The sequence below is a fragment of the Cervus canadensis genome, chromosome 29, assembly GCF_019320065.1.
Source record: "Cervus canadensis isolate Bull #8, Minnesota chromosome 29, ASM1932006v1, whole genome shotgun sequence".
NCBI classification, from domain to species: domain Eukaryota; kingdom Metazoa; phylum Chordata; class Mammalia; order Artiodactyla; family Cervidae; genus Cervus; species Cervus canadensis.
In genome coordinates this window covers 34,575,346-34,597,548 of record NC_057414.1, presented here as the reverse complement: position 1 = coordinate 34,597,548, position 22,203 = coordinate 34,575,346, and the positions used below count along the sequence as shown (strand labels likewise).

The window sequence follows — 22,203 nt, the reverse complement described above, 5'->3', positions numbered from 1 at the left end:
CAAGCAAGTACGGGATATTTTCAGCTGGAGGAATATTCTATAATACCCCACCACTACCACCACCACCATCATAGGTCTTCCCAGGACCCACCCTGGTGGTTGAAGGAGATGGTAATACATTCCACTGTTCCTGCCTGGAAAATCCCATGGACAGAGGAGCCTGGCGGGCTACAGTCCATGGGGTCGCCAAGAGTCAGACACGACTGAGCTACTGAGCACCCTGGTGGCTGGACCATTGGCCATTCACTCCGGGCTCCAGGGCATTACCTGATGGGCAGGCTGCTGACCTCATTAAATATCCAGAAAAGAGAAGGACCATAAGAGTGTTGCGCTCTTCTCAGGCTGTGGCTAATCCAGGCTTGGGAAACTCTGTGGGCCGGCCTCGCTCCCAGGCCACAGAGCACTGCAGTTAATCCCTCAGGGCTGGGCAGTGGCCAGAATCATCTCCGGATAAGCTGATGGCCTGTTCTAGGCACAGCTGGCCTCCACCCATATCCTGGTGGGACATAGTAGGCGAAAGGCCACGTGGAAAAGAAAGAGTTCAGTAAAAGAGAAAGCATTTTTAGCTGATCCTCAGGGAAACCTGGGGTTTGGACCCACTGCTGCTGCTATTAGACTTGGTCACCATCCACAGATAATGTCCCCAGTGACAGGCTCCCTTTTCTCCTAGAAACAGGAGCTATTGAGATTAATGCCTCAGAGTTAAGATCCATGCCTCTCTGAGAAGTCATTATCCTTTGTACCAAAATAAACCACAGAGCTTCACACATCCTCCGTCATGAAGGGGCACCGGCCATTATTATATGGTCTGGAAGCCAACGATGTCTGCAATGTCTTGTGCCTTTGCTTCTCAGAATGAAATGCCTGGAACTGGCAGCACTGGCCCTTGGATCTGGCACAAAATCCCAGACTCAGGCTATTGCATACTCTGCATTTTAACAAGATGCCCATGTGTTTCTATGGCCCACAAGAGTTAGAGAAGGACCACTTCAACATGGGCGGCACCTGGCCAAGCATCGTGGCACCTCAACACTTGTATTGGCTCCTTGTGACCCCAGAATAAGCCCGAAATCCTTAACAAAGGTGGAAGGCCACCACCAGCTGGCCTCTGCCTCCCGGTCCAGCTTCGGCTCCTTGGGTCCCCCTCTGCTCTCTTCAGCAGAGCTGTGAGGACCTCTTTTGCTGGGCTGAGCACGTGGCCATCAGATGACAAATTCCCTTGGCTTGGAATCTCCTCCATAGAACTACCCCCTTTTGTTAACTCCTCTGTTATCTCTTCAACAGATATTTAGGGAGCATTCCCTAGGTCAGGCATCCTCTGGGAATAGTCCTCATGGAGCTTATGCTGCAGGCCTCCCAGATTTCACTGACAGTCATTTCCCCGAGGATGGCAACCCTGACGCCTAGGGAAGGGTAAATCTCTGAGCGCTGTCCTCCCAGCCACCTGCATGCCCCATTTGTAACACGTTATGCTTTACCCAAGTTTGTGGCTCATGTCTTCCTTTCCTGTTAGTCTGGAGTCCTGCGAGGGCAGGACCTGTGTGTCTTGTTTGCTGCCCCTGCTCTCAGCCACCACCTCACCCAGAGAGGGGCCCTGTGAACTCAGTACAAGGAGGGGTTCCAGAGGCAGGGAGGGCCATGGCTGAGATGCAAAGAAAACGCTCCGTGACAGTGGGACCTGCTGACTCTCATCAAAGGCACGAGAGAACGACTTTTATCTTTGACTCTTATTTCTTTGATCTGAACTTCTAAAGAGATGATGTGTGCCCACAGTGTGTGCCCTTTGAAGAGAGAAAATCTGAGCTGGCATCCACGGTGGATTCCTATCTGTCCAGCTGCCTGGGATCTAGCCCCACTCCCTTTTCCAAGGAGAGAATGGTGGGTGCTACAAGGATGGAGTCAGGGTGTGGCTCCAGCCGGGTCTGGGCTGTGAGAGGCTGTGTTCCTGCCCCAGTGGGAGGCGCTGTGGCTTCCCCCTCCCCAGCCCCCTGGAAAGGAGGTGGGTGGATGTGGCCTCCGATGTCAGGGACAGAGGCCCAGATGAGAGCAGCTCTGCAAAGAGAGAGGTTCAGGCATTTTTCAAATCAAATCTTATTAAGAAATCATGGACCATAAAGACTTATTCTAAATTGATGAACTGGGATAGTCAATGCAAGAGAGAATATTCCTTTTCTCCCTCCCTTTGCAGGTAGCTATGGTGGTGCTAGTGGTAAAGAACCCACCTGCCAGTGCAGGAGTCATAAGAGACATGCGTTTGATCACAGGGTTGGGAAGATCCCCTGGAGGAGGGACAGCAATCCACTCCAGTATTCTTGCTTAGAGAATCCCATGGACAGAGGAGCCTGGAGGGCTATAGTCCATAGGGTTGCAAAGAGTCAGACACAACTAAAGTGACTTAGCACGCATGGTAAAAAGAGCTTTAGGTTTAGGAAACCTAAGGAAAGTCAGGCTTGTCATCAGAGATCACAGGGGCCAACTTTCAGACTCCCATGACTTTACTGTTCAGTATCAAAATGGGTCTTTTCCCACGTCCTTCTCATTTTTCTTCTTGCATTTCTGAGGCAGGAGAGGCAGATGATGTGGATCCCAGGCTGGCCAGGGAATCGGCTGGGCTTCACTGACCTTCCCTTGGTCACACAGAGTCCTGATTCCAGTTTGCTATGATTCCCATTAGACGTTCATGCTGTGGCATGCATGCAGACTGCAATGAGGTCAGGCAGATGGCTCTGTGACCTTGAGCTCTGAGCAAAATTGGTTATGACTGCAGCTGCCACACACACCCAGGCCCACAGTGCAGGCAGGCAAAGGCCACCTCGAGTCTGCACAGGACTGCTCTCAGGAAACCTTCGGATAAATTCTTTTTTCAATAACAAATTCCCTTATGTAAATGAACGAAGAGAAAGCGAACCCACGTCTCTGTGTAGTTGACTTGTTTTGTATTATTTTAGCTGTCTTAGAGTGCTTATGAGTCAGAAGCAATTTCAGGAAATACTGCCCGTATCACCAGCTGGAATCCAGGGTCCTGTTTTCCAAGAGCCCTCAGGCTCATGGACATGTGTTTCTGGGTGTGCACACACACACACACACACACACACACACTCAGGCTCTCACACAACACCTACACTCACTTTTACCAACTGGCATATTCACATACACTCCCATAAAACTCATATATACACACACACCTTCCCACACACACATTACACATACATTCCCACCCAGGCACCCTATATACACACATGCATGCATGCGTGTGCACACACACACACACACACACACTTTCACACATTTCTGGCCACCTCTCCCTGACACTAAATGTAGCACAATGGACTCTTCACCAAAGGCACTTGTTGCATGAGAATTAAACCTGGAGAATGTTCACTGGTCATTCTTTAATAGATATTTCCAAATGTCTGTGTGTTTTGGTTGGTGGACATCAGAATGTTGGATTGAGGCAAGTTTTTCTCTGCAGCTCCCTCTCTTCTGGGGATGTGTGAATCAGTTATTCCTGGCCATCCCTCCCCACTGAAGCAAAGCAGTGGGAAAAGTAAAGGCAATTAACTCTGTCTCCACTGCAAAGGACAGACAACATATAGGAAGCTGATTTGGAGTACCTAGGCACAGGTAGCACAGTTGGTAAATAATCCACCTGCCAATGCAGGAGACATGGCTTTGATCCCTGGGTCAGGAAATCCCAGGGAGAGAAGAGCCTGGTGGGCTACAGTCCACGGGGCTGCAAAGAGTCAGACACGACTTAACAACTAAACACATGGAGCACAGCAGGGACAGAAGGCGCTTTGCAAGCAACAACTCCAGCCCCTCCTGATTTCTCCACAAAGGTCCAGAAGCCCCTCAGATCCCTACCCTTTGCACAGTGGTCACTGCAGGTCATACCCAGCTCCCTGGGAACCTGTGATCTCTGCTGAGTCCAGTGAGGACAGGACATGGCGATGGCCCCATCTGTGGGAACAAGGCTCCCTTCTGTAAATGCAATGGCTCCTCTGCACTCTTGGCTTTCGTACAAAGCCAATGTTTGTCCTTAACTATTTGTGTTTGTCCACTGTTTGTTATATAGTTGTGTCTATTTCCTCTTGGCGTCCATCAGCCTCAGTGTGTCTCCCTCTCATTGTAAACACACAGAAGAGCGAGACTTTCTCTGACTGATGGTGAGTATAGGGTTCCCGGAAACAGAGCCCTCCCTCAGTGCTTTCTGATGGCGGTGGGAAGGCAGGAAGGCTGTGACAATGAGCTCTCGTGGTTTCTATGCACATCTAGGTGATTCTGTTTCAGGGGAGGGCTCCTTGATCCTCTGGGTGCACTTTGTCTCGAGATGCTCATTCAGACCCGAGTTACCAGGTGACACATCAGTGTGGACCTCAGGAGAGCTTTTCCCTACGGTGTTTTATGCCAAATGTAACATTCAGAAGGGCTTCCCGGGTGGCGCAGGGAGCTTGCCAGCCATTGCAGGAGACACAGGTTTCAATCTCTGGGTTGGGAAGATCCCTTGGAGAAGGAAATGGCAACCTATGCCAGTATTCTTGCCTGGGGAATCTCATGGACAGAGGAGCCTGGCGGGCTAGAGTCCCATAGGATGGCAAAGAGTCAGACACAACTAAGCGACTGAATAGCAGCAACATTGTGAGTGTGAGGTCGTGGATGAGCAATCCCAGTGGACAAAAGGTGGGGGGGACATGCCAGCAACTGCTTATGCAGAATGAAGGGGTGGGTCTTAGGACCCCCATATATAAGGCTACACCACATATGATCAGAATAAATTGGGAAGCCCTCTGGGTTAGAAGACAGTGTGCTTGGGTGTGGCTGCCAGCAAATGGAGCGTTCTTTACAGAAAAGATGGGGACATTGCCAGGACACCCACAGATCTGGGTGCCTACCAGCAACCCACGACCAGGCAAAACCATATGCTGATGCCTGGAGAAAGTGGATGACCTTGCTAATGTGTAGAATGTGTACAATAACACTTATCTCATAGGATTATTTTGGAGTTAATTGAAAACACATGCAAAAGGGCTTAGCACATTAACACTGAACACTAAATAAGTGGGAATCATTACTATAACCACAATCATTATTACTCATCTTTTTCACCCCCACAAATAATTAGAAGGGAACTACCCTTGTATAAGTTACTGTGTTTGGTAAAAAGAATGTGACTCTTCTGGGGATAAAAGAACTCAGTAAACTGAGCCCTAAATAATGAGAAAGAAAAATTTCCACCTGAACAGAAATGATGTGAGGAAGAATAAAAGGGAAGAAAAGTAGCTGACATGGTCATTGTGAAATGGCTTGAAAATTTCCATCACCTACTTTCATGAATGGAAAAAAGTCTACATAATAACCATTATTTTATTGTTGTTCAGTCACTCAGTCATGTCCAACTGTTTGTGACCCCATGGACTGCAGCACGCCAGGCTTCCCTATCCTTCACTATCTCCCAGAGCTTGCTCAAACTCATGTCCTTTGAGTCGGTGATGCCATCCAACCATCCCATCCTTGTCATCCCCTTCTCCTCCTGCCTTCAGTCTTTCCCAGAATCAGGGTTTTTTCCAGTGAGTTGGCTCTTCACATCAGGTGGCCAAGGTATTAGAGCTTCAGCTTCAGCATCAGTCCTTCAAGTAAATATTCAGGGTTGATTTCCTTTAGGATTATTTCATGGGCACTTAGTATTTGTCAGGCACTTTGTCAACATCTTCTCGTTCAATTATAAGACCCTATGAGGTAGGCATTTCTCTCAAGAGAGCTGTACAGGACCTGTCAGAATCACTGTCATTGTCAACCACAGTCCTTTACCCAGGCTTCCTGTTAGCGCCTAGAGCTGCAGTCCAAATCCAACGCTGAGGTGCCTGCCGCTGTGGTTTTTTCCACCCCAGCTCAGAGCATGGAAGCTCAGAGGGTGCCCTTCCCCACCCTGCCTTCTGCTCCAGCAGGCAGTGGAGCGGAGCTTCGAAGTGTCTGGGTTTTGGGTCAGACTTGGCTAGGTGTCCAGTGGCAACTTTGTAGCAGCACAACCTTGGAAAGGCTCCTCCAGTTCTCCAAGTCTCATTCTCCTCACAGTTCAGTGAGGACGACAGTAAGATGATCTTCCGCATGAGCTTCATTTTTTATAGAATGACATCCAACTATATGGCTGGCACATAATAAGTATTAAAATCTTTAAAGGGTCACTGTTATTATAATACTGTATAATCACCAGATATGTATGTAGCCAGAGCTTCTTCAGCACCAGGCCCCACAGTGGGCTCTCAGATCCGATGAAGCAACATTGCAAAATATCTCAACAGCCACTCATCAGTGAGTCAGAACTCATTTCCAGGTGGCTCCAGCTAACACCTCTTTTAATTGCCTTCAGAATAAATACCTCCCAGGTTCAAAAAGTTGCCTGAAGTCTTACACAAAGTCCGGGGCCAGATATTGTTATGAAAGCCAGGTGGTGGATTGCACAAATATTTTAAAATATGGCTCACACTCTCCTTGCCCAAGGCAATGTCAAAGCTGGGGGTAGCAGGCAGGAGAACAGAAGATTTTAATGGGAAGGTGTGAACTTTGTGGTGACAGTCCTTGTTTGTTTCTAACTTAGGAATTTTCTAGCCACGCATCCATCCTGGGCTCTCAGAAACTGAGAAATCACCCCGGTTGGCCCCTGGCTCTGCGATGCAACTCAATTCCCCTTGCTCCACAATTTACTGTGTTGTTTCTGGGTGGGTTTCTGTGCTTATTTCCCTGGGTGTCATCTAGATAGTCAGCACACGTGATTTGCAAGGCAAACAAAGGCTGGGTCCAGGGAAGAGAAGAGGTCTGTGTAACAAGACAGCCAATGGCTTTTAAGGACTACCTAAGTCCATCCCAGCTCAGAGCCTGGGAAGTAATGAGCAGAGCCATTGCTGCCCGCTGTATGAACACCACTTTGTAACAGTTCTATCCATCCAGTAGATGAAAGCTGGGATGCTTCTCACACCCAGACACATCCCTGTACATTCAAACTGGCTCTGCAGCTATGTGCATAAGCTGTCAATCACGGAAATAATCCATTTGATTATTGACTTGACGTAGACAAGAGCTTCCTAGTAGCTCAGCTGTTAAAGAATCTGCCTGCAATGCAGGAGACCCTGATTCAATTCCTAGGTCAGGAATATCTCCGGGAGATAGGCTACCCACTCCAGTATTCTTGGGCTTCCCTAGTGGCTCAGACAGTTAAGAATCTGTCTGCCATGTGTGAGACCTGGGTTTGATCCCTGGGTTGGGAAGATTCCCTGGAGGATGGCATGACAACCCACTCCAGTATTTTTGGCTGGAGAATCCCATGGACAGAGGAGCTTGGCAGGCTGCAGTCCATGGGGGTCACAAAGAATCAGACATGACTGAGCAACTAAGCACAGCATAGGCAAAAAGCAGAGTTACTGTTTCCCTTTTAAACATCAGGTAAGTAAATGCGGATTTAGTCAAAGGCTTCTCTTAGACTTATGGACACAGGGAGAGGAGAGGAGAGGGTGAGATGCATGGGGAGAGTAACATGGAAACTTACATTACCATATGTAAAATAGAGAGCCAGTAATTTGCTGTATGTCTCAGGGAACTCAAATAGGGGCTCCGTTATCAACCTAAAGGGGTGGGATAGGAAGGGAGATGGGAGGATGGGTCAAGAGGGAGGGGACATATGCACACCTATGGCTGATTCTTGTTGATGTTTGACAGAAAACAACAAAATTCTGTAAAGCAATTATCCTTCAACTAAAAAATAAATAATTTTTTTTAAAAAAAAAGGCTTCTGTTAAGTCACTTTAACACACATAACACAGTGCCCTTCTGCAGGATCTGGCTTCAAGGTCAGTGCTGGAAGGAAGATGCCTCAAGTCAGGTCAAGCACAGACGCACCACCCAGACAGCAAGCGATCACACTGTAATTATAAGTGTGTGCTGGGGGTGACTAGTGGGCTCTTTCTGTCTCCTTCTGTGTATGAGAATCAATCAAACGTTAGGAGAAAGGAGACACCCGCCAACAGAGGCACCCGTGTCCAGCATTTTCCCTTTGAAGCCAGAACTCCTTTGACCTCAGGAGTCACTGAATGGCTGTCAAGCCCTAGCAGTGTCAGACGGGTCAGCAGAGGTGGCTCCAGGGGGAATGTTTTCTTAGCCGGTAAATTTATCAAGACTGGGAAATGGAAGCAGCCCCAGAACTCAGCACAGTCCTGTGCATCCCCTTTTCACCGGTTCCCCTTTGAAGGTAAATCTGTAGCAGACATGAAATCGATTGGTGGGTTGGGGGAGGGAAAAGATGGACTAGCTTGTGTTTCATGCCTTGTAACAGGTCTTAAGGACTTCTTAGATGAAATAAAGGGTAACTATAATGGGATAGAATGTTTTGTCAGGGCTTTGAAGCTGAGTTCGTGGTCCAGATGGGGCTACAGGTGAACATAACACAGCAAAATGCTGCCAGGAGGAAAACCACAGTGGTTACGTGATAAATTATCAGAAGACTAGCAGGTGAGGCAGGAATACAGAGCTGCAGGAACAAGGTCCCCCAGGAAATGTGTGAAGAAATGAATAGGAGGTCTTTGTAAGCAAGTCCAGAGCTGAAGTGCCTGGATGAACTCTGTGGAAGGATTGGGGCTCTGACTAAGTGTTTCCAAACCTTGGGTCATAAATTCTTGTCCACTGAAAATCCAAGACGTGAAACTAAGTCAGGAACGCCCCACACTAAGGACAGCACACTTACTCTGTCCCCAGACCAGAAATAAAGCTGAATTCTGTGGATTCCATCCAGGAAGTCTAGAATGGGGTGCCAGGTACGGGCGCAAGTCTGAGTTACAAAGAAAGGGATAGAAGACAAACTCTCTGACTCTTAGATGTTTAAGACCACATCTCCATCCAGACATCCATTCCAGAGCAATGGATCCTGATGGAAAACAGGATGAACCTTTCAGTCTCAGAGCACAATTACCTATTTTTATAGCCCTGAAGTTTTTACCATCAATGTGAGAAGTGAAATTTTTTGAAGTATTTATTTATTTATGTATTTTTGGCTGTGCTGGATCTTCACCGTTGTGTGGGCTTTTCTCTAGTTGTGGTGAGCGGGGGCTGCTCTTCATTGCGGTACTTGGGTTTTTCATTGCGGTGGCTTCTCTTGTTGTGACGCACGGGCTCTAGGGTGCATAAGCTCAGGAGTTATGGCTCCTGGGCTCTGGAACACAGGCTGAGTAGTTGTGGTGCATGGGCTTAGTTGCTCTGAAGCATGTGGGATCCTCCAAGACCAAAGATCAAACCTGTGTCTCCTGTACTGGCAGGCAGATTCTTTACCACTGAGCCACAGGGAAGCCTGAGGAAGCTAATCTTTAAAGGCAAAGCCCCCTACCCCCTGCCCCATCCTTCTTAAGGATGTCACATTGAACTTCCAGCTGCAGGCGAGGGCTACACAACTTGGCCCTGAGCCAGCACGGACACCCCTCCATTCAAATGGACAGAGGCTGTGATCCTTGAGGAATATTTGCTTCCCAGCTTGAAGGGAAGATGCTGTCAACCACAGGCATCATGTAACATCTTCCAGTAAAGCAAATTTCCGCAAAATGTGTTCCATAGACATTTTGCAATGTTAGTGTTCTACCATCAAGCCAATTTGAGAAACACAGGGTTAAACTGAGTTCAGCGTTTTCTCAAGTATGGGTTTTTGAGTCATTATTAATGTATATCATGACTCTCCAAGCAGAGAATGCAGCATCTTTCAATCTTATTAGACCAGTGAACACTTTCCTAGTGAAAATGACTTCCAAGGACAAGTGCTCCATGAAGCACATTATGGGGAGCACTGTGTGAGGGCCCCCCCTCCCAGAACATGCTCTCCTTCAGACTCCATGCCTCTGCCAGGAGAAGGGGCTTTCTGGTGACCCCCGCCAAACCAGCTATGAGAAGTTTTCCTTGTTACAAGCCTGTCCACAGCTAAAGTTCATATGTTTTCTCCAAGTACTTTTTCTTGTGTTCACAAGACTTCCTTTCTACTCAGATCCCTTGTCTGAGTTATGAGGAGGCAGAGCTTAGTCTCCGGGTCCATCTGCAGTCCCAGGCCACTTGTTACATTAGGTCACGTTTAGCTGAGCAGTCCGCTGGGATCAATTCATCCTTCTCTGAGGGGATGAGGGGTTTGGGACTCAGACCTGACCTGTCAAAGGGCCTCTTTGCACAGAATAAAACATGGTCCGGAGTCCCACACTGCCGAACCCCATTCTGAAGAAGAACCCGGGCTCCAGGGGGGGACGAGGGCAGAGACCACTGGTCACTAGGGCCTCCTGCCACCACCTCTAGAAAAACAATTCCAAGCGCCTACTCCAGACGGTTGCTCAGCGGCTTCTGTGCAGGCGACAGCATGCGAGGCTTAGTCACCGCGTCCCGAGTCCTCCCGGGGGGACAGTGATGCTGGGAGGGCGGGGTTGGGGGGGGCGCCCGGTCCCCCCACCACCAGCCGGAAGCTCCAACACTGCCTCCTCAGCAAGGACTTGGCCCGCATCAGAAATGTAGAATCCGGTCCTAGAGCCTCCACTGGGTTGACTCCTGGTTTCTGTCATGATGTTGGAGACGTGAAGTCTGGAAACCGCAGCCCATCTGTTTTTCAGTTTTCTTGTTTAAAATAGTACCTTGTCCAAACGTGAAATGAGAAGAAAACACAGCAGTGTGAATACTCTGTAAGGTGGAGACCTGAGAGGGCCCAGCTCTGGCGCACAGACTCCACCTGGAGGCCAGAAAGGGTGACCCCAGGTGGGATGGAGTGCTGCCCCCAGGGGCTGGGCAGCTGCATAAACACCCCAGCTCCTCCTTGGAGCCCGGAGAGCCTGCCTGGGAAGATAAAGGGATGAGGTCATCCTGGCAAGCCTGTGCCACCTCGAGTCATTAGACCCCTGCCCGGCCTCCCCCCAGGCCCGCCCCTCGCCCCCACAGGTGTGCTGTCCCTCTCCAGCTGGCATAACAAGGCCATGCCAGCTCCGAGGCCGAGGCGGCCCAGGGCTGTCCAAGACTAACACAGCCAGGCCGCCGATGCCAAGGCAGGAAGATGAGGGAAGGCTCTTCTCTGCAAAATGAAAATAAATTGCAAAATGGCATCGTGTGTGTGGTTGCCCTGGAGAAGGAGGATCTGGAGAGGAGTAAAGCTAGAAAGCTGGTTTCCGCAAAGCCAGGTGGTCCCGGGGCAGGGACGAGCATCAGCCGCCTTGGTGTGGGGATAAACGGGAAAAGCTGCAGAGCTTGCCCAGATCCCGGCCCCTCCTGGGGACCTCTGGGTGCGGGAGACACACTGCAGTGCCTGCAGGCTGCCCACTCACACCATGAACAAACTTGGAGACTCAAGACTCGGAACCGGGCTTCTCACACGTTCCATCTCTGCCCCTCCAACCTCATCATCTGTGCTTTGTTAGTCCCTTAGGTTTTCAGGCCACAGAAGCCTGAACAAGCTGCCCCTGCCTGGGATATCCTGCATCATCCGTTAGAAGGAGCATCTTCACCCTCACTCTGTTCTCATCCAAATTCTCCATCAACTTGGGCTCCAGGAGGACAAGCAAGCTGTACCTGAGGGTGCAGAGGGGTGGGTAGGGGCAGTGGGGTTCCCTCTTTCTCTCTCATTTGCTTCTGCCCAACTCTAGCCTTCATGCCTGCCCCCATGTCTCTAACAAGTCATGGCTCTCCACCCAAGAAAGGGTTTGGGAGTGCAGCTTGATAAGACCAACCAGAACCCAAGCACTGTACTGTTACACTCCTCGCAATCCAACACTATGCTCAGGTGGCTCCGGATGGCTGAGTGCAAAGCATTACAGGCTTGGGATATTTTTGATGATCTTTTTGCAAGGAGAAAGCTGTACTTGGGTTTCATCCCCTCAGCGGTTCTTCCTGAGATACTGCAGAGCCCGCTGACAGCACCAACACACACAAAGACACTTGGCATTTGGTGGGTGTTTTCTGTACATTTAAGCTGTGAGCGCTCAGCACAGTGGTGCCAATCTGCCCCACGGGAACGCTGCTCCCTTCACGACCCGAGCTTGGGAATTGAGGTCACGCCTCATTGTTCTCATTGTCCCTTTAACCAGCTCTTCCTTTTGTCTCCAGAAGGCCTCTCTGTCTTACCCTTGTTGTTTGAAAACGTTTCTTCTTTCTTGCCCCTTCCACTCCTCTCTTCCCTGTTCCCCTACTTTCACTTTCCATTCACAGCTAAGCACAATTATTTTCAGGATCCTCTGAAAACTGACCCATCCACTGCACCCACAGAAAGTGTCAGGGTCTTCAGCTGACACCCCAGTTCAGTGAAGGTCTGCTGAGCATGCACTGGTCACCGAGTTCCCATGAGGGACACAAGATCCAGACTGGGTCCCATCTAATAGCAGACAGGAGCCCTAAGTCTCCTGCTGTGGCTTCTGTATCCCAAGAAGGCTTACACTTTGCATGGCATATACACAGTAGGTGCTGAATACATTCTTGAATGAAATCAATAGTCTGCCCCTACTTATTCTGATGAGAAAGCTGTTCCAAAGCCTGAAAGTTTCCTAAAAGATGGGATTGAACATAGAGAATGAGACAAAGGTGTTTAAATGATTAAGTAGTTATAAACTGTGGACAGGGGTACACTGACCACTCATTTTCCATCTTCCAACTTCCTCCAGTGCCTCAGGCTCAGTCTGTCTGCTGACAAACAGAGGGGAGAGGGAAAGCTTGCCAAGAAAGGGCAAGGTCATGCATCAATCCCCAGCCCATCCCTTGGACCACAGGTATCTGCTTTTCTCCCAACACCTGGAGAGTATGGACTCAAGTGGGGAATGAGGGAGAGAAACGTTCATTCTGTCCCTTCAGCCCATGATCCATCCTTGCTTCACATACCAGGCACCATGTGACAGAGTCACCCTCACCCACGATTGCGATTCATAGAGTTGGTTCTGAGCCCAGGACTCAGATCTCACTGGCCCTGCCTCTGACATCCTTTGGCCACGTTCTTCCTTCACCCCTGCCATCCCCCACAATGATCCAGCCTCATTCACATCAGCAACACTGGTTTTTCAACCCTCTTTGATTAATGGCTTCCCTGATAGCTCAGTTGGTAAGGAATCCACCTGCAATGCAGGAGACCCCAGTTTGATTCCTGGGTCTAGAAGATCTACTGGAGAAAAGATAGGCTACCCACTCCAGTATTCTTGGGCTTTTCTTGTGGCTCAGCTGGTAAAGAATCTGCCTGCAATGCAGGAGACCTGGGTTTGATCCTTGGATTGGGATGATCCCTTGGAGAAAGGAATGACTACCCACTCCAGTATTCTTGCCTGGAGAATTCCATGGACTAGTCCATGGAGCCACAAATAGTTGGACATGACTGAGTGACTTTCACTTTCACTTTGATTAATAGTCTTCACAATTCAACTCTGTATCCTGAAGCCCACATACTTGGTGCTTGCTCTGCAAGAAATGACCTTTCTTCTCCCCTGAATGACCTGGACAGAACCAATGACATTTAAGTGGGGACCAGCAAGATGTTAGGTTTGCAGTCAGTCCCTCACACTTAGGCAGAGGGAGCTGGTCCACTGCCTGGGCTCATAAACTGGGCTTGATAAGTGAGCACCTGAGAAGACAGCATCCTCTCCTCTCCTCCCCCCATGATCTCGGATGTCCAACAACCACACATCTCCCATTGCATTTTGGCTCAGCCCTAGAGTCCCCTGAGATACCTTTGGAGGTCAACCTTTGAAGGTCAACTGTGTCAAAGAAAGATGATCTGGGAGTGCAAAGAATGAAGCTTAAAAATGAGGAAGTGGGGATGTGAACAGACTCTGGTGCAGATAAGCCGCATAAATGCAAACCAGTCAAGCCCTGGACATATCCAGGACTACAAGCTGAACTCGAAGAAAGAACAATACAGAGCAATTAAGGGAACTGAGATAGCAACTGGGGATATGATACCCTGTCCCACTACCCTCCTGGGGTGTCTGTTTCAGGAACAGGCACCCTTAGAAAAGGAGGTATTTTACAAATAAATTCCAGAGGAAAACCAGGGGCCCAGGCAACCAGAGAGAAGTACTATTCAGAGGTGCAGCCTCACCAGCCCCAAATGGAAAATCCCAGTACAGTCCTAATATTGTTTCCTTGTTAATGGGGACCAAAGGCTTTCTTGGATCCTAGAAAGAATTTTTCTGTGGTGATTAAGTAGAAGATCTTTTCTTAACAGGGCATTTTATAATATATATTATACATGTGAATATACAAAATGCAATGATGTATATTTGAAGTCTTAAAAACCTTTGACAAAAAGATCCCAACAAAGTCTAGAATCTGTTCATACAAGAAGATTTTTCTAATTCATAACAGTGGCCTTTCTGGACAGTGAATACATTTAATCTTCATGTTAAAACTGCAACTTTCCTTTTAAGTTCTTCTTTAGCTGTATCCCATAAAGTTTTATATATGCTGTCTTCATTCTGTCCCAAATAGTTTCTAATTCCCCTTGTGATTTCTTCTTTGATCTGGGTTATTTAGAAATGTGTTGTTTAATTTGCAGATATTTGGGGAGTTCTCAGATTTCCGTTGTTGCTTTATAATTTAATTTTATTGCAGTTGGAAAAGATACTTCAAGTCACATCAATCCTTTTACAAGCATGGAAACTTGTTTTAAGGCCTATCATGTGGCCTTTCCTGGAGAATGTCCCACATGCCCTTGAAAGAATGTATTTCGCTTCTGTTGGGTGAATTGTTCTATAAATGTCAGTTAGATCATGTTGATTAACTGTTTTTCAAATCTTCTATATCTTGGTTCTTTCGTGCCCCCGCCTCTGGCTAAGCCACACAGCACATGGGATGTTAATTCCCTGACCAGGGATTGAACCTGTGCCCCCCGCATTGGAGTTGTGGTCTTAACCACTGGATTGCCAGGAAAATGCTCAAATCTTCTATATTTTTATTAATTTTCCATCTACTTGTCCTATAAATATAAAAGGTCTTGAAATTTGGAACTATGAATATTGAATAGTGTGTATCTCCTTTCAGTTCTCTCAGTTTTTGCTGATTACATTTCAGAGTCTTATTAGGTTCACATGCATTTCAAATAATTTCATCTTTGTGATGTTGTGACCCTTTTTACTATTATGAAATGTCCCTGTTTATAGCTACTAAAATTATTTTGTAAGAATCTATTTTGTTTGATATGAATAATATAGCCCATTCTAAGCTCTTATTTTTTTTTTTTTACTGTTTGTATACTATATCTTTTCTATTCTATAACTTTCAATCTAGCTGTATTTTTGAATTTGAAGTATGTCTCTTGTAATCACCACATAGTGGACTCCTTCTTTCCTATCTAATCTGATAATATCACCATTTTCATTGAGCTGTTTAGTCTATTTGATGAATCATTTAATGTGATTTTTTATGTCAGTAGATTCACATCTGTCATTTTGCTCATTGTTTTCATTATAGCTCTTCTCTTTTTTGTTTCTTTGTTCTTCCTTTACTACTAGCTTTTGGGTTCAACAAACATTTTTGGTATATCATTTTAATTCCTCTGTTGATTTGGAGGGTGGTTTTTGGTTTTTTTCTGTTTTGTTTTTATTTTCTTAGTGTTTGCTACAGGGATTTAAATATACATATTAATTTATCAATATAATTTATGTTAATATTACCTTAATTTTAGTAAGATATAGCACATCAAATAAATTTTTAAAATCAAGGGAATATATATTTATACCTTCTTTTATATTTATCCACAAAAAGAATAGCAAGGAGAGATAAGACAGCCTTCCTCAGTGATCAATGCAAAAAAATAGAGGAAAACAATAGAATGGGGAAAACCTAGAGATCTTTTCAAGAAAAATAGAGATACCAAGGAAACATTTCATGCAAAAATGGGCACAATAAAGGACAAAAATGGTATAGACCTAACAGAAGCAGAAGATATTAAGAAGAGGTGGCAAGAATACATAGAAGAACTACACAAAAAAGATCTTCATGACCCAGGTAACCATGATGGTGTGATCACTCACCTAAAGCCAGACATCTTGGAGTGCAAAGTCAAGTGGGCCTTAGGAAGCATTACTAGAAGCAAAGGTAGTGGAGGTGATAGAATTCCAGTTGAGCTATTTCAAATCCTAAAAGATGATGTTGTGAAAGTGCTGCACTCAATATGCCAGAAAATTTGGAAAACTCAGCAGTGGCCACAGGACTGGAAAAGGCCAGTTTTCATTCTGATCCCAAAGAAAGGCAAATGCCAAAGAATGTTCAAACTACCACACAATTACACTCATCTTACATGCTAGCAAAGTAACGCTCAAAATTCTCCAAGCAAGACTTCAACAGTAAATGAACCAAGAGCTCCCAGATGTTCAAGCTGGATTTAGAAAAGGCAGAAGAATCAGAGACCAAATTGCCAACAAATGCTGGATCACAGAAAAAGCAAGAGAATTCCAGGAAAACATATACTTCTGCTTCATTGACTATGCTAAAGCCTTTGACTGTGTGGATCACAACAAACTGTGGAAAATTCTTAAAGATATGGGAATACCAGACCACCTTATCTGCCTCCTGAGAAATCTGTATGCAGGTCAAGAAGCAACAGTTAGGACCGTATATGGAACAACAGACTGGTTCCAATTGGGAAAGGAGTATGTTAAGGCTGTATATTGTCACCCTGGTTATTTAACTTATATGCAGAGTACATCATGCGAAATGTCAGGCCAGATGAAACACAAGCTGGAATCAAGATTACCAGGAGAAATATCAATAACCTCAGATATGCAGATGACACCATCTTTATGGCAGAAGGTGAAGAGGAACTAAACCTGCCTTACTTCAAACGATACTACAAAGTTACAGTCATCAAGACAGTATGGTACTGGCACAAAGACAGAAATATAGATCAATGGAACAAAATAGAAAGCCCAGAGATAAATCCACACACCTATGGACACCTTATCTTTGACAAAGGAGGCAAGAATATACAATGGAGAAAAGACAATCTCTTTAACAAGTGGTGCTGGGAAAACTGGTCAACCACTTGTAAAAGAATGAAACTTGAACACTTTCTAACACCATACACAAAAATAAATTCACAATGGATTAAAGATCTAAATGTAAGGCCAGAAACTATAAAACTCCTAGAGGAAAACAGGCAAAACACTCTCTGGCATAAATCATAGCAGGATCCTCTATGACCCACATCCCAGAGTAATAGAAATGAAAGCAAAAGTAAACAAATGGAACCTAATGAAACTTAAAAGCTTTTGCACAACAAAGGAAACTATAAGCAAGGTGAAAAGACAGCCTCAGAATGGGAGAAAATAATAGCAAATGAAGCAACTGACAAAGAATTAATCTCAAAAATATACAAGCAGCTCCTGCAGCTCAATTCCAGAAAAATAAATGACCCAGTCAAAAAATGGGCCAAAGAACTAAACAGACATTTCTCCAAAGAAGACATACAGATGGCTAACAAACACATGAAAAGATGCTCAACATCACTCATTATCAGAGAAATGCAAATCAAAACCACAATGAGGTACCATCTCACGCCAGTCAGAATGGCTGCTATCCAAAAGTCTACAAACAATGAATGCTGGAGAGGGTGTGGAGAAAAGGGAACCCTCTTACACTGTTGGTGGGAATGCAAACTAGTACAGCCGCTATGGAGAACAGTGTGGAGATGCCTTAAAAAATTGGAAATGGAACTGCCATATGACCCAGTAATCCCACTGCTGGGCATACACACTGAGGAAACCAGAATTGAAAGAGACACATGTACCCCAATGTTCATCCACGCACTGTTTACAATAGCCAAGACATGGAAGCAACCTAGATGTCCATCAGCAGACAAATGGTTAGGAAAACTGTGGTACATATACACAATGCAATATTACTCAGCTATTAAAAAGAATGCATTTGAATCATTACTAATGATGTGGATGAAACTGGAGCCTATTATACAGAGTGAAGTAAGTCAGAAAGAAAAACACCAATACAGTATATTAACGCATATATATGGAATTTAGAAAGATGGTAATGATAACCCTATATGCAAAACAGAAAAAGAGACACAGATGTATAGAACAGACTTTTGGACTCTATGGGAGAAGGCAAGGGTGGGATGATTTGAGAGAATAGCATTGAAACATGTATACTACCACATGTGAAATAGATCTCCAGTCCAGGTTTGATGCATGAGGCAGGGTGCTCAGGGCTGCTGCACTGGGATGACCCTGAGGGATGGAATGGGGAGAGAGGTGGGAGGGGGGTTTAGGATGGGGAACAGATGTACACCCATGGCTGATTCATGTCAATGTATGGCAAAACCACTACAATATTGTGAAGTAATTAGCCTGCAATTAAAATTAATTAATTAATTAAAAAAAAAAACAAGGGAAGAGGAGCTCTATTCAGTTAAGAAACTTAATAGATACAGCAACCAAATGCAATATGGAGGCTTTGTTTGACTCGATTCAACTATTAACTCAACTGTTTGTTTTTTTTTAAAGTATTTTTGAGATAATCAGAGAAATGTTAATACTGACTGGGTGTTAGATGATACAAGGAATATCATTAAGTTTGTTATATTGATGGCACTGTAATTATAAGGGAAAAAATCCTTATCAATTAAATATACATAACAAATTAAAAAAAAATGAAGAGCCTCTTGATGAAAGTGAAAGAGGAAAGTGGAAAAGTTGGTTTAAAACTCAACCTTCAAAAAACTAAGATCATGGCATCCAGTCCCATCACTTCATTGCAAATAGATGAGGAAAAAAATGAAAAAGTGACAGACTTTATTTTTTTGAGCTCCAAAATCACTGCAGATGATGACTGCAGCCATGAAAATAAAAGATGTTTGCTCCTTGGAAGAAAAGTTGTGACAAACCTAGACAGCGTATTAAAAAGCAGAGACATTACTTTGCTAATGAAGGTCTGTCTTAGTCAAAGTTATGGTTTTTCTAGTAGTCATGTATCGACGTGAGAGTTGGACCAAAAAAAAAGGTGAGCAACAAAGAATTGATGCTTTTGAACTTTGTTGTTGGAGAAGACTTTTGAGAGTACTTTGGACTGCAAGGAGATCAACCCAGTCAATCCTAAGGGAAGTCAGTCCTGAATATTCATTGGAAGGACTGATGCTGAAGCTGAAGTTCCAATACTTTGGCCACTTCATGTGAAGGGCTGACTCACTGGAAAAGACCCTGATGCTGGGCAAGATTGAAGTCAGGAGGAGAAAAGGGTGACAGAGGATGAGACAGTTGGATGGCAACACCAACTCAATAGACAGGAGTTTCAGCAAGCTCTGGGAGTTGATGATGGACAGAGAAGCCTGGTGTGTTGCAGTCCATAGGGTCACAGAGAGTCGGACACAAGTAAGTGACTGAACTGAATTGACACCATTTCCAGTGTTCTTCATTTCTTCCTTTGGATTTGCCTTATTGTTCCATATCCTTCTATTTTCTATCATTTTATATAGAATTTCTTATAAGGTAGTTCTTGTTATAACAAATTCTCTCAGTCTTTGCTTATCTGGGAATGTCTTTATTTCATCTTAATTTTTGAAATATACAATTCATAGTTGACTACTTTCTTTTATTACTTTGACTATTTCATTCCACTGGCTTCTGGCCTCCACTGTTTCAGGTAAGAATTGGGCTGTTAATTGCATTGTTGTTCCCCAGTTCGGGATGAGTTTTTCTCTTGCTGCTTTAAAGACTTTCTGTCTGTGTCTAACTATGATGTATGGGTGATTTTTATGTTTATTTTATTCAGGGTTTGTTGAGCTTTGTGGATGTGTAGATTAATACTTTACAACACAGACTTCCTTCGTGGCTCAGTAGATAAGAATTCACCTGCCAACTCAGGGGACATGGGTTTGATCCCTGGTCCAGGAGGATTCCACATGCCTTGGAGCAACTAAACCTTGGAGGCGCAACTACCAAAGTGCTCCACAACAAGAGAAGCCACTGCAATGAGGAGCCTGTGCACTCCAACAAAGAATAGCCCACACTCACTGCAACTAGAGAAAGCCCATGCAAATCAACCAAGACCCAGCACAATCAAGACTAAACAAATAAAATTATATGAAAATATTTTACCAAAAAAATGTGAATTTTCAGCCATTGTTTCAAGTATTTTTTCTCCCATTTCTTTCTTCCCCTGGGACTCTCACTACATGTTGGAGTGTTTATTGTTGTGTTATAGTTCTCCGAGGCTCTGTTCATTTTTTAAAATCTATTTTCTTCTCTATTCTACACATTAGATAGTTTCTGTTGACTTATCTTCAAGTTCATTGATTCTTTCTTCTGTCATCTCAAATTTACTCATTTAATTAGTTTTTATTTTAGTTATTGTGCTTTAAAATTCTAGAATTTCTACTGACTCCTTTTTATTGTTTTTTTCTTTATTGAGAAATTCCTATTTGAGGATCATTGTCATTATGCTTTTATTTAATTTTTAAAATATATTCTCAGAGCTGTTTTGAAGTCTTTGTGTGCTAAATATAACATCTGGGTTCACTCAGTTTCTACAGACTTTTTTCTCATGAGAATGAATCACATCTTCCTGTTATTTTTTATATCTCATGATGTTTTCTTGAAAACTGATTCTTTAGACCATATATTGTAACATTTCTGGATTACACTTTTTTCCATGAGGTAGTTGTTGTTGTTAGAAACTTATTTGGACTTAATCTGCAGAATCTATTTCCCTGAGATATGCAGCTACTGATGTCTCTGCTCAACTGTTTTTAAACTTTTGTTTTGTTTTTCTGCCTAGTTTTCTAGGGGTTGTCCTGTGTCTGCATAGCTTACTGGTAAGTCAATGATTCATAAGAGGTTGTGCTTGAGAACCTTGAGCCTCTAAGGCTTCCACCCTCTGCTGATAGATCTGTGTGTATGTTAAGCTTTCAATATTTAGCCAGTTTGCCTCATCTTCACTTTCCTCTGGACCTTCTTGGGTGCCCTGTAAAGATGAGTATCATTTCCCATATATCCAAGGAGATAAGGAGAACTTATAACAGCCCTTTCATGTTTCTCTCATTTCCAGCGTCTCCTTATTAAGTTTCTGACTGGTCTGTCACATCCCACAACTGGGACTATAAACTCAGGTTAGCAAAGCTACGAGAATTTCCCATTCACTTCTGCCACATATGCTTCTTTTACTGATAATGCTGCCAGGGACGGGTTTTGGCCCTCCACCCAAATCAAGTCAGTGCCCTGTAGCAGTGAAGCTGTTGTTTTTCATGGGCAGTCCTGCTCTGGTAAGATTGCTTCACTGACCAAGCTTTTGGAGGAGGAATGAGGGAGGAACAGATCCAGGCAAGAGGGCTGCAGACTCTCTGTAGACTTCCACTCTTGTCATCCAAAGTCCTAACAGATTTTCATGAATAAACACTTCTCAATTCCTTGTTTGTCCCTGATTGACTTTTGGAGTCCTGAAACAGTTGTTTTGAATTGTTTTTTCCAGTTCTGTTTGTTTTTTGGGGGGAAGAAGTTTTGTTACACTCTTCACTTTGCTTTAATAGAGCTGAATAAAACCTGAATAAAAGTGGAATAAAACCTGTGAATCAATTGCTTCAACATGTATCATGGTGGGTTTTTTCCCCATTTACCCTGTCTTGTGCTCTTCAACAATCTGGGTACATTTTCTGTCAAAAATTTCTTACTTATTTTGCTTTTTCATAGCATCTTTATTCTAATAACAAAGAAGTATTCTGAAGCATTCTAGCATTTTTGTCTCTTTCTAAGAATTTTCCCTTATATTTCAATTCACACAAAATAAACTTTGGTGCTGAGATGTCTAGAACACAGGGTGTTGACCATATGCTATTTAACAACCTCTTTTGTCTTAATATATCCATAAATATAAAGGTGGCTCAGATGGTAGTGAATCTACCTGCAATGTAGGAGACCCTGGTTCGATCCCTGAGCCAGGAAGATCCCCTGGAAAAGTGAATGGCTACCCACTCCAGTATTTTTGCCTGGAGAATTCCGTGGACAGAGAAGTCTGGCAGGCTACAGTTCATGAGGTCACAACGAGTTCGACACAACTGAGTGACTTTACTTCATACATAATATGTCAAATTTCAGTTGCACGCTTTTACCTATGTTTCTTCAGTATTATAAAATACTTCATTAATTAAAGTCCTATGAATACTGAAATAAATTTCACATATTTTGAAAGAAACTCCACCAAAAATTATGTAAGTAGCAAATAGAGGTA

At 44.5% G+C, this 22,203-nt stretch overlaps 1 long non-coding RNA gene across 1 annotated transcript in view; it reads right to left on the bottom strand.

Moving 5' to 3' along the window:
• Positions 1-9,223: 9,223 nt before the first annotated feature.
• Positions 9,224-22,203, bottom strand: part of LOC122431254 — a 200,143-nt gene continuing 187,163 nt past the window's right edge. Inside the window, exon 7 of the long non-coding RNA XR_006266470.1 lies at positions 9,224-10,640. This is a non-coding gene — a long non-coding RNA (uncharacterized LOC122431254). The remainder of the gene's footprint in view (positions 10,641-22,203) is intronic.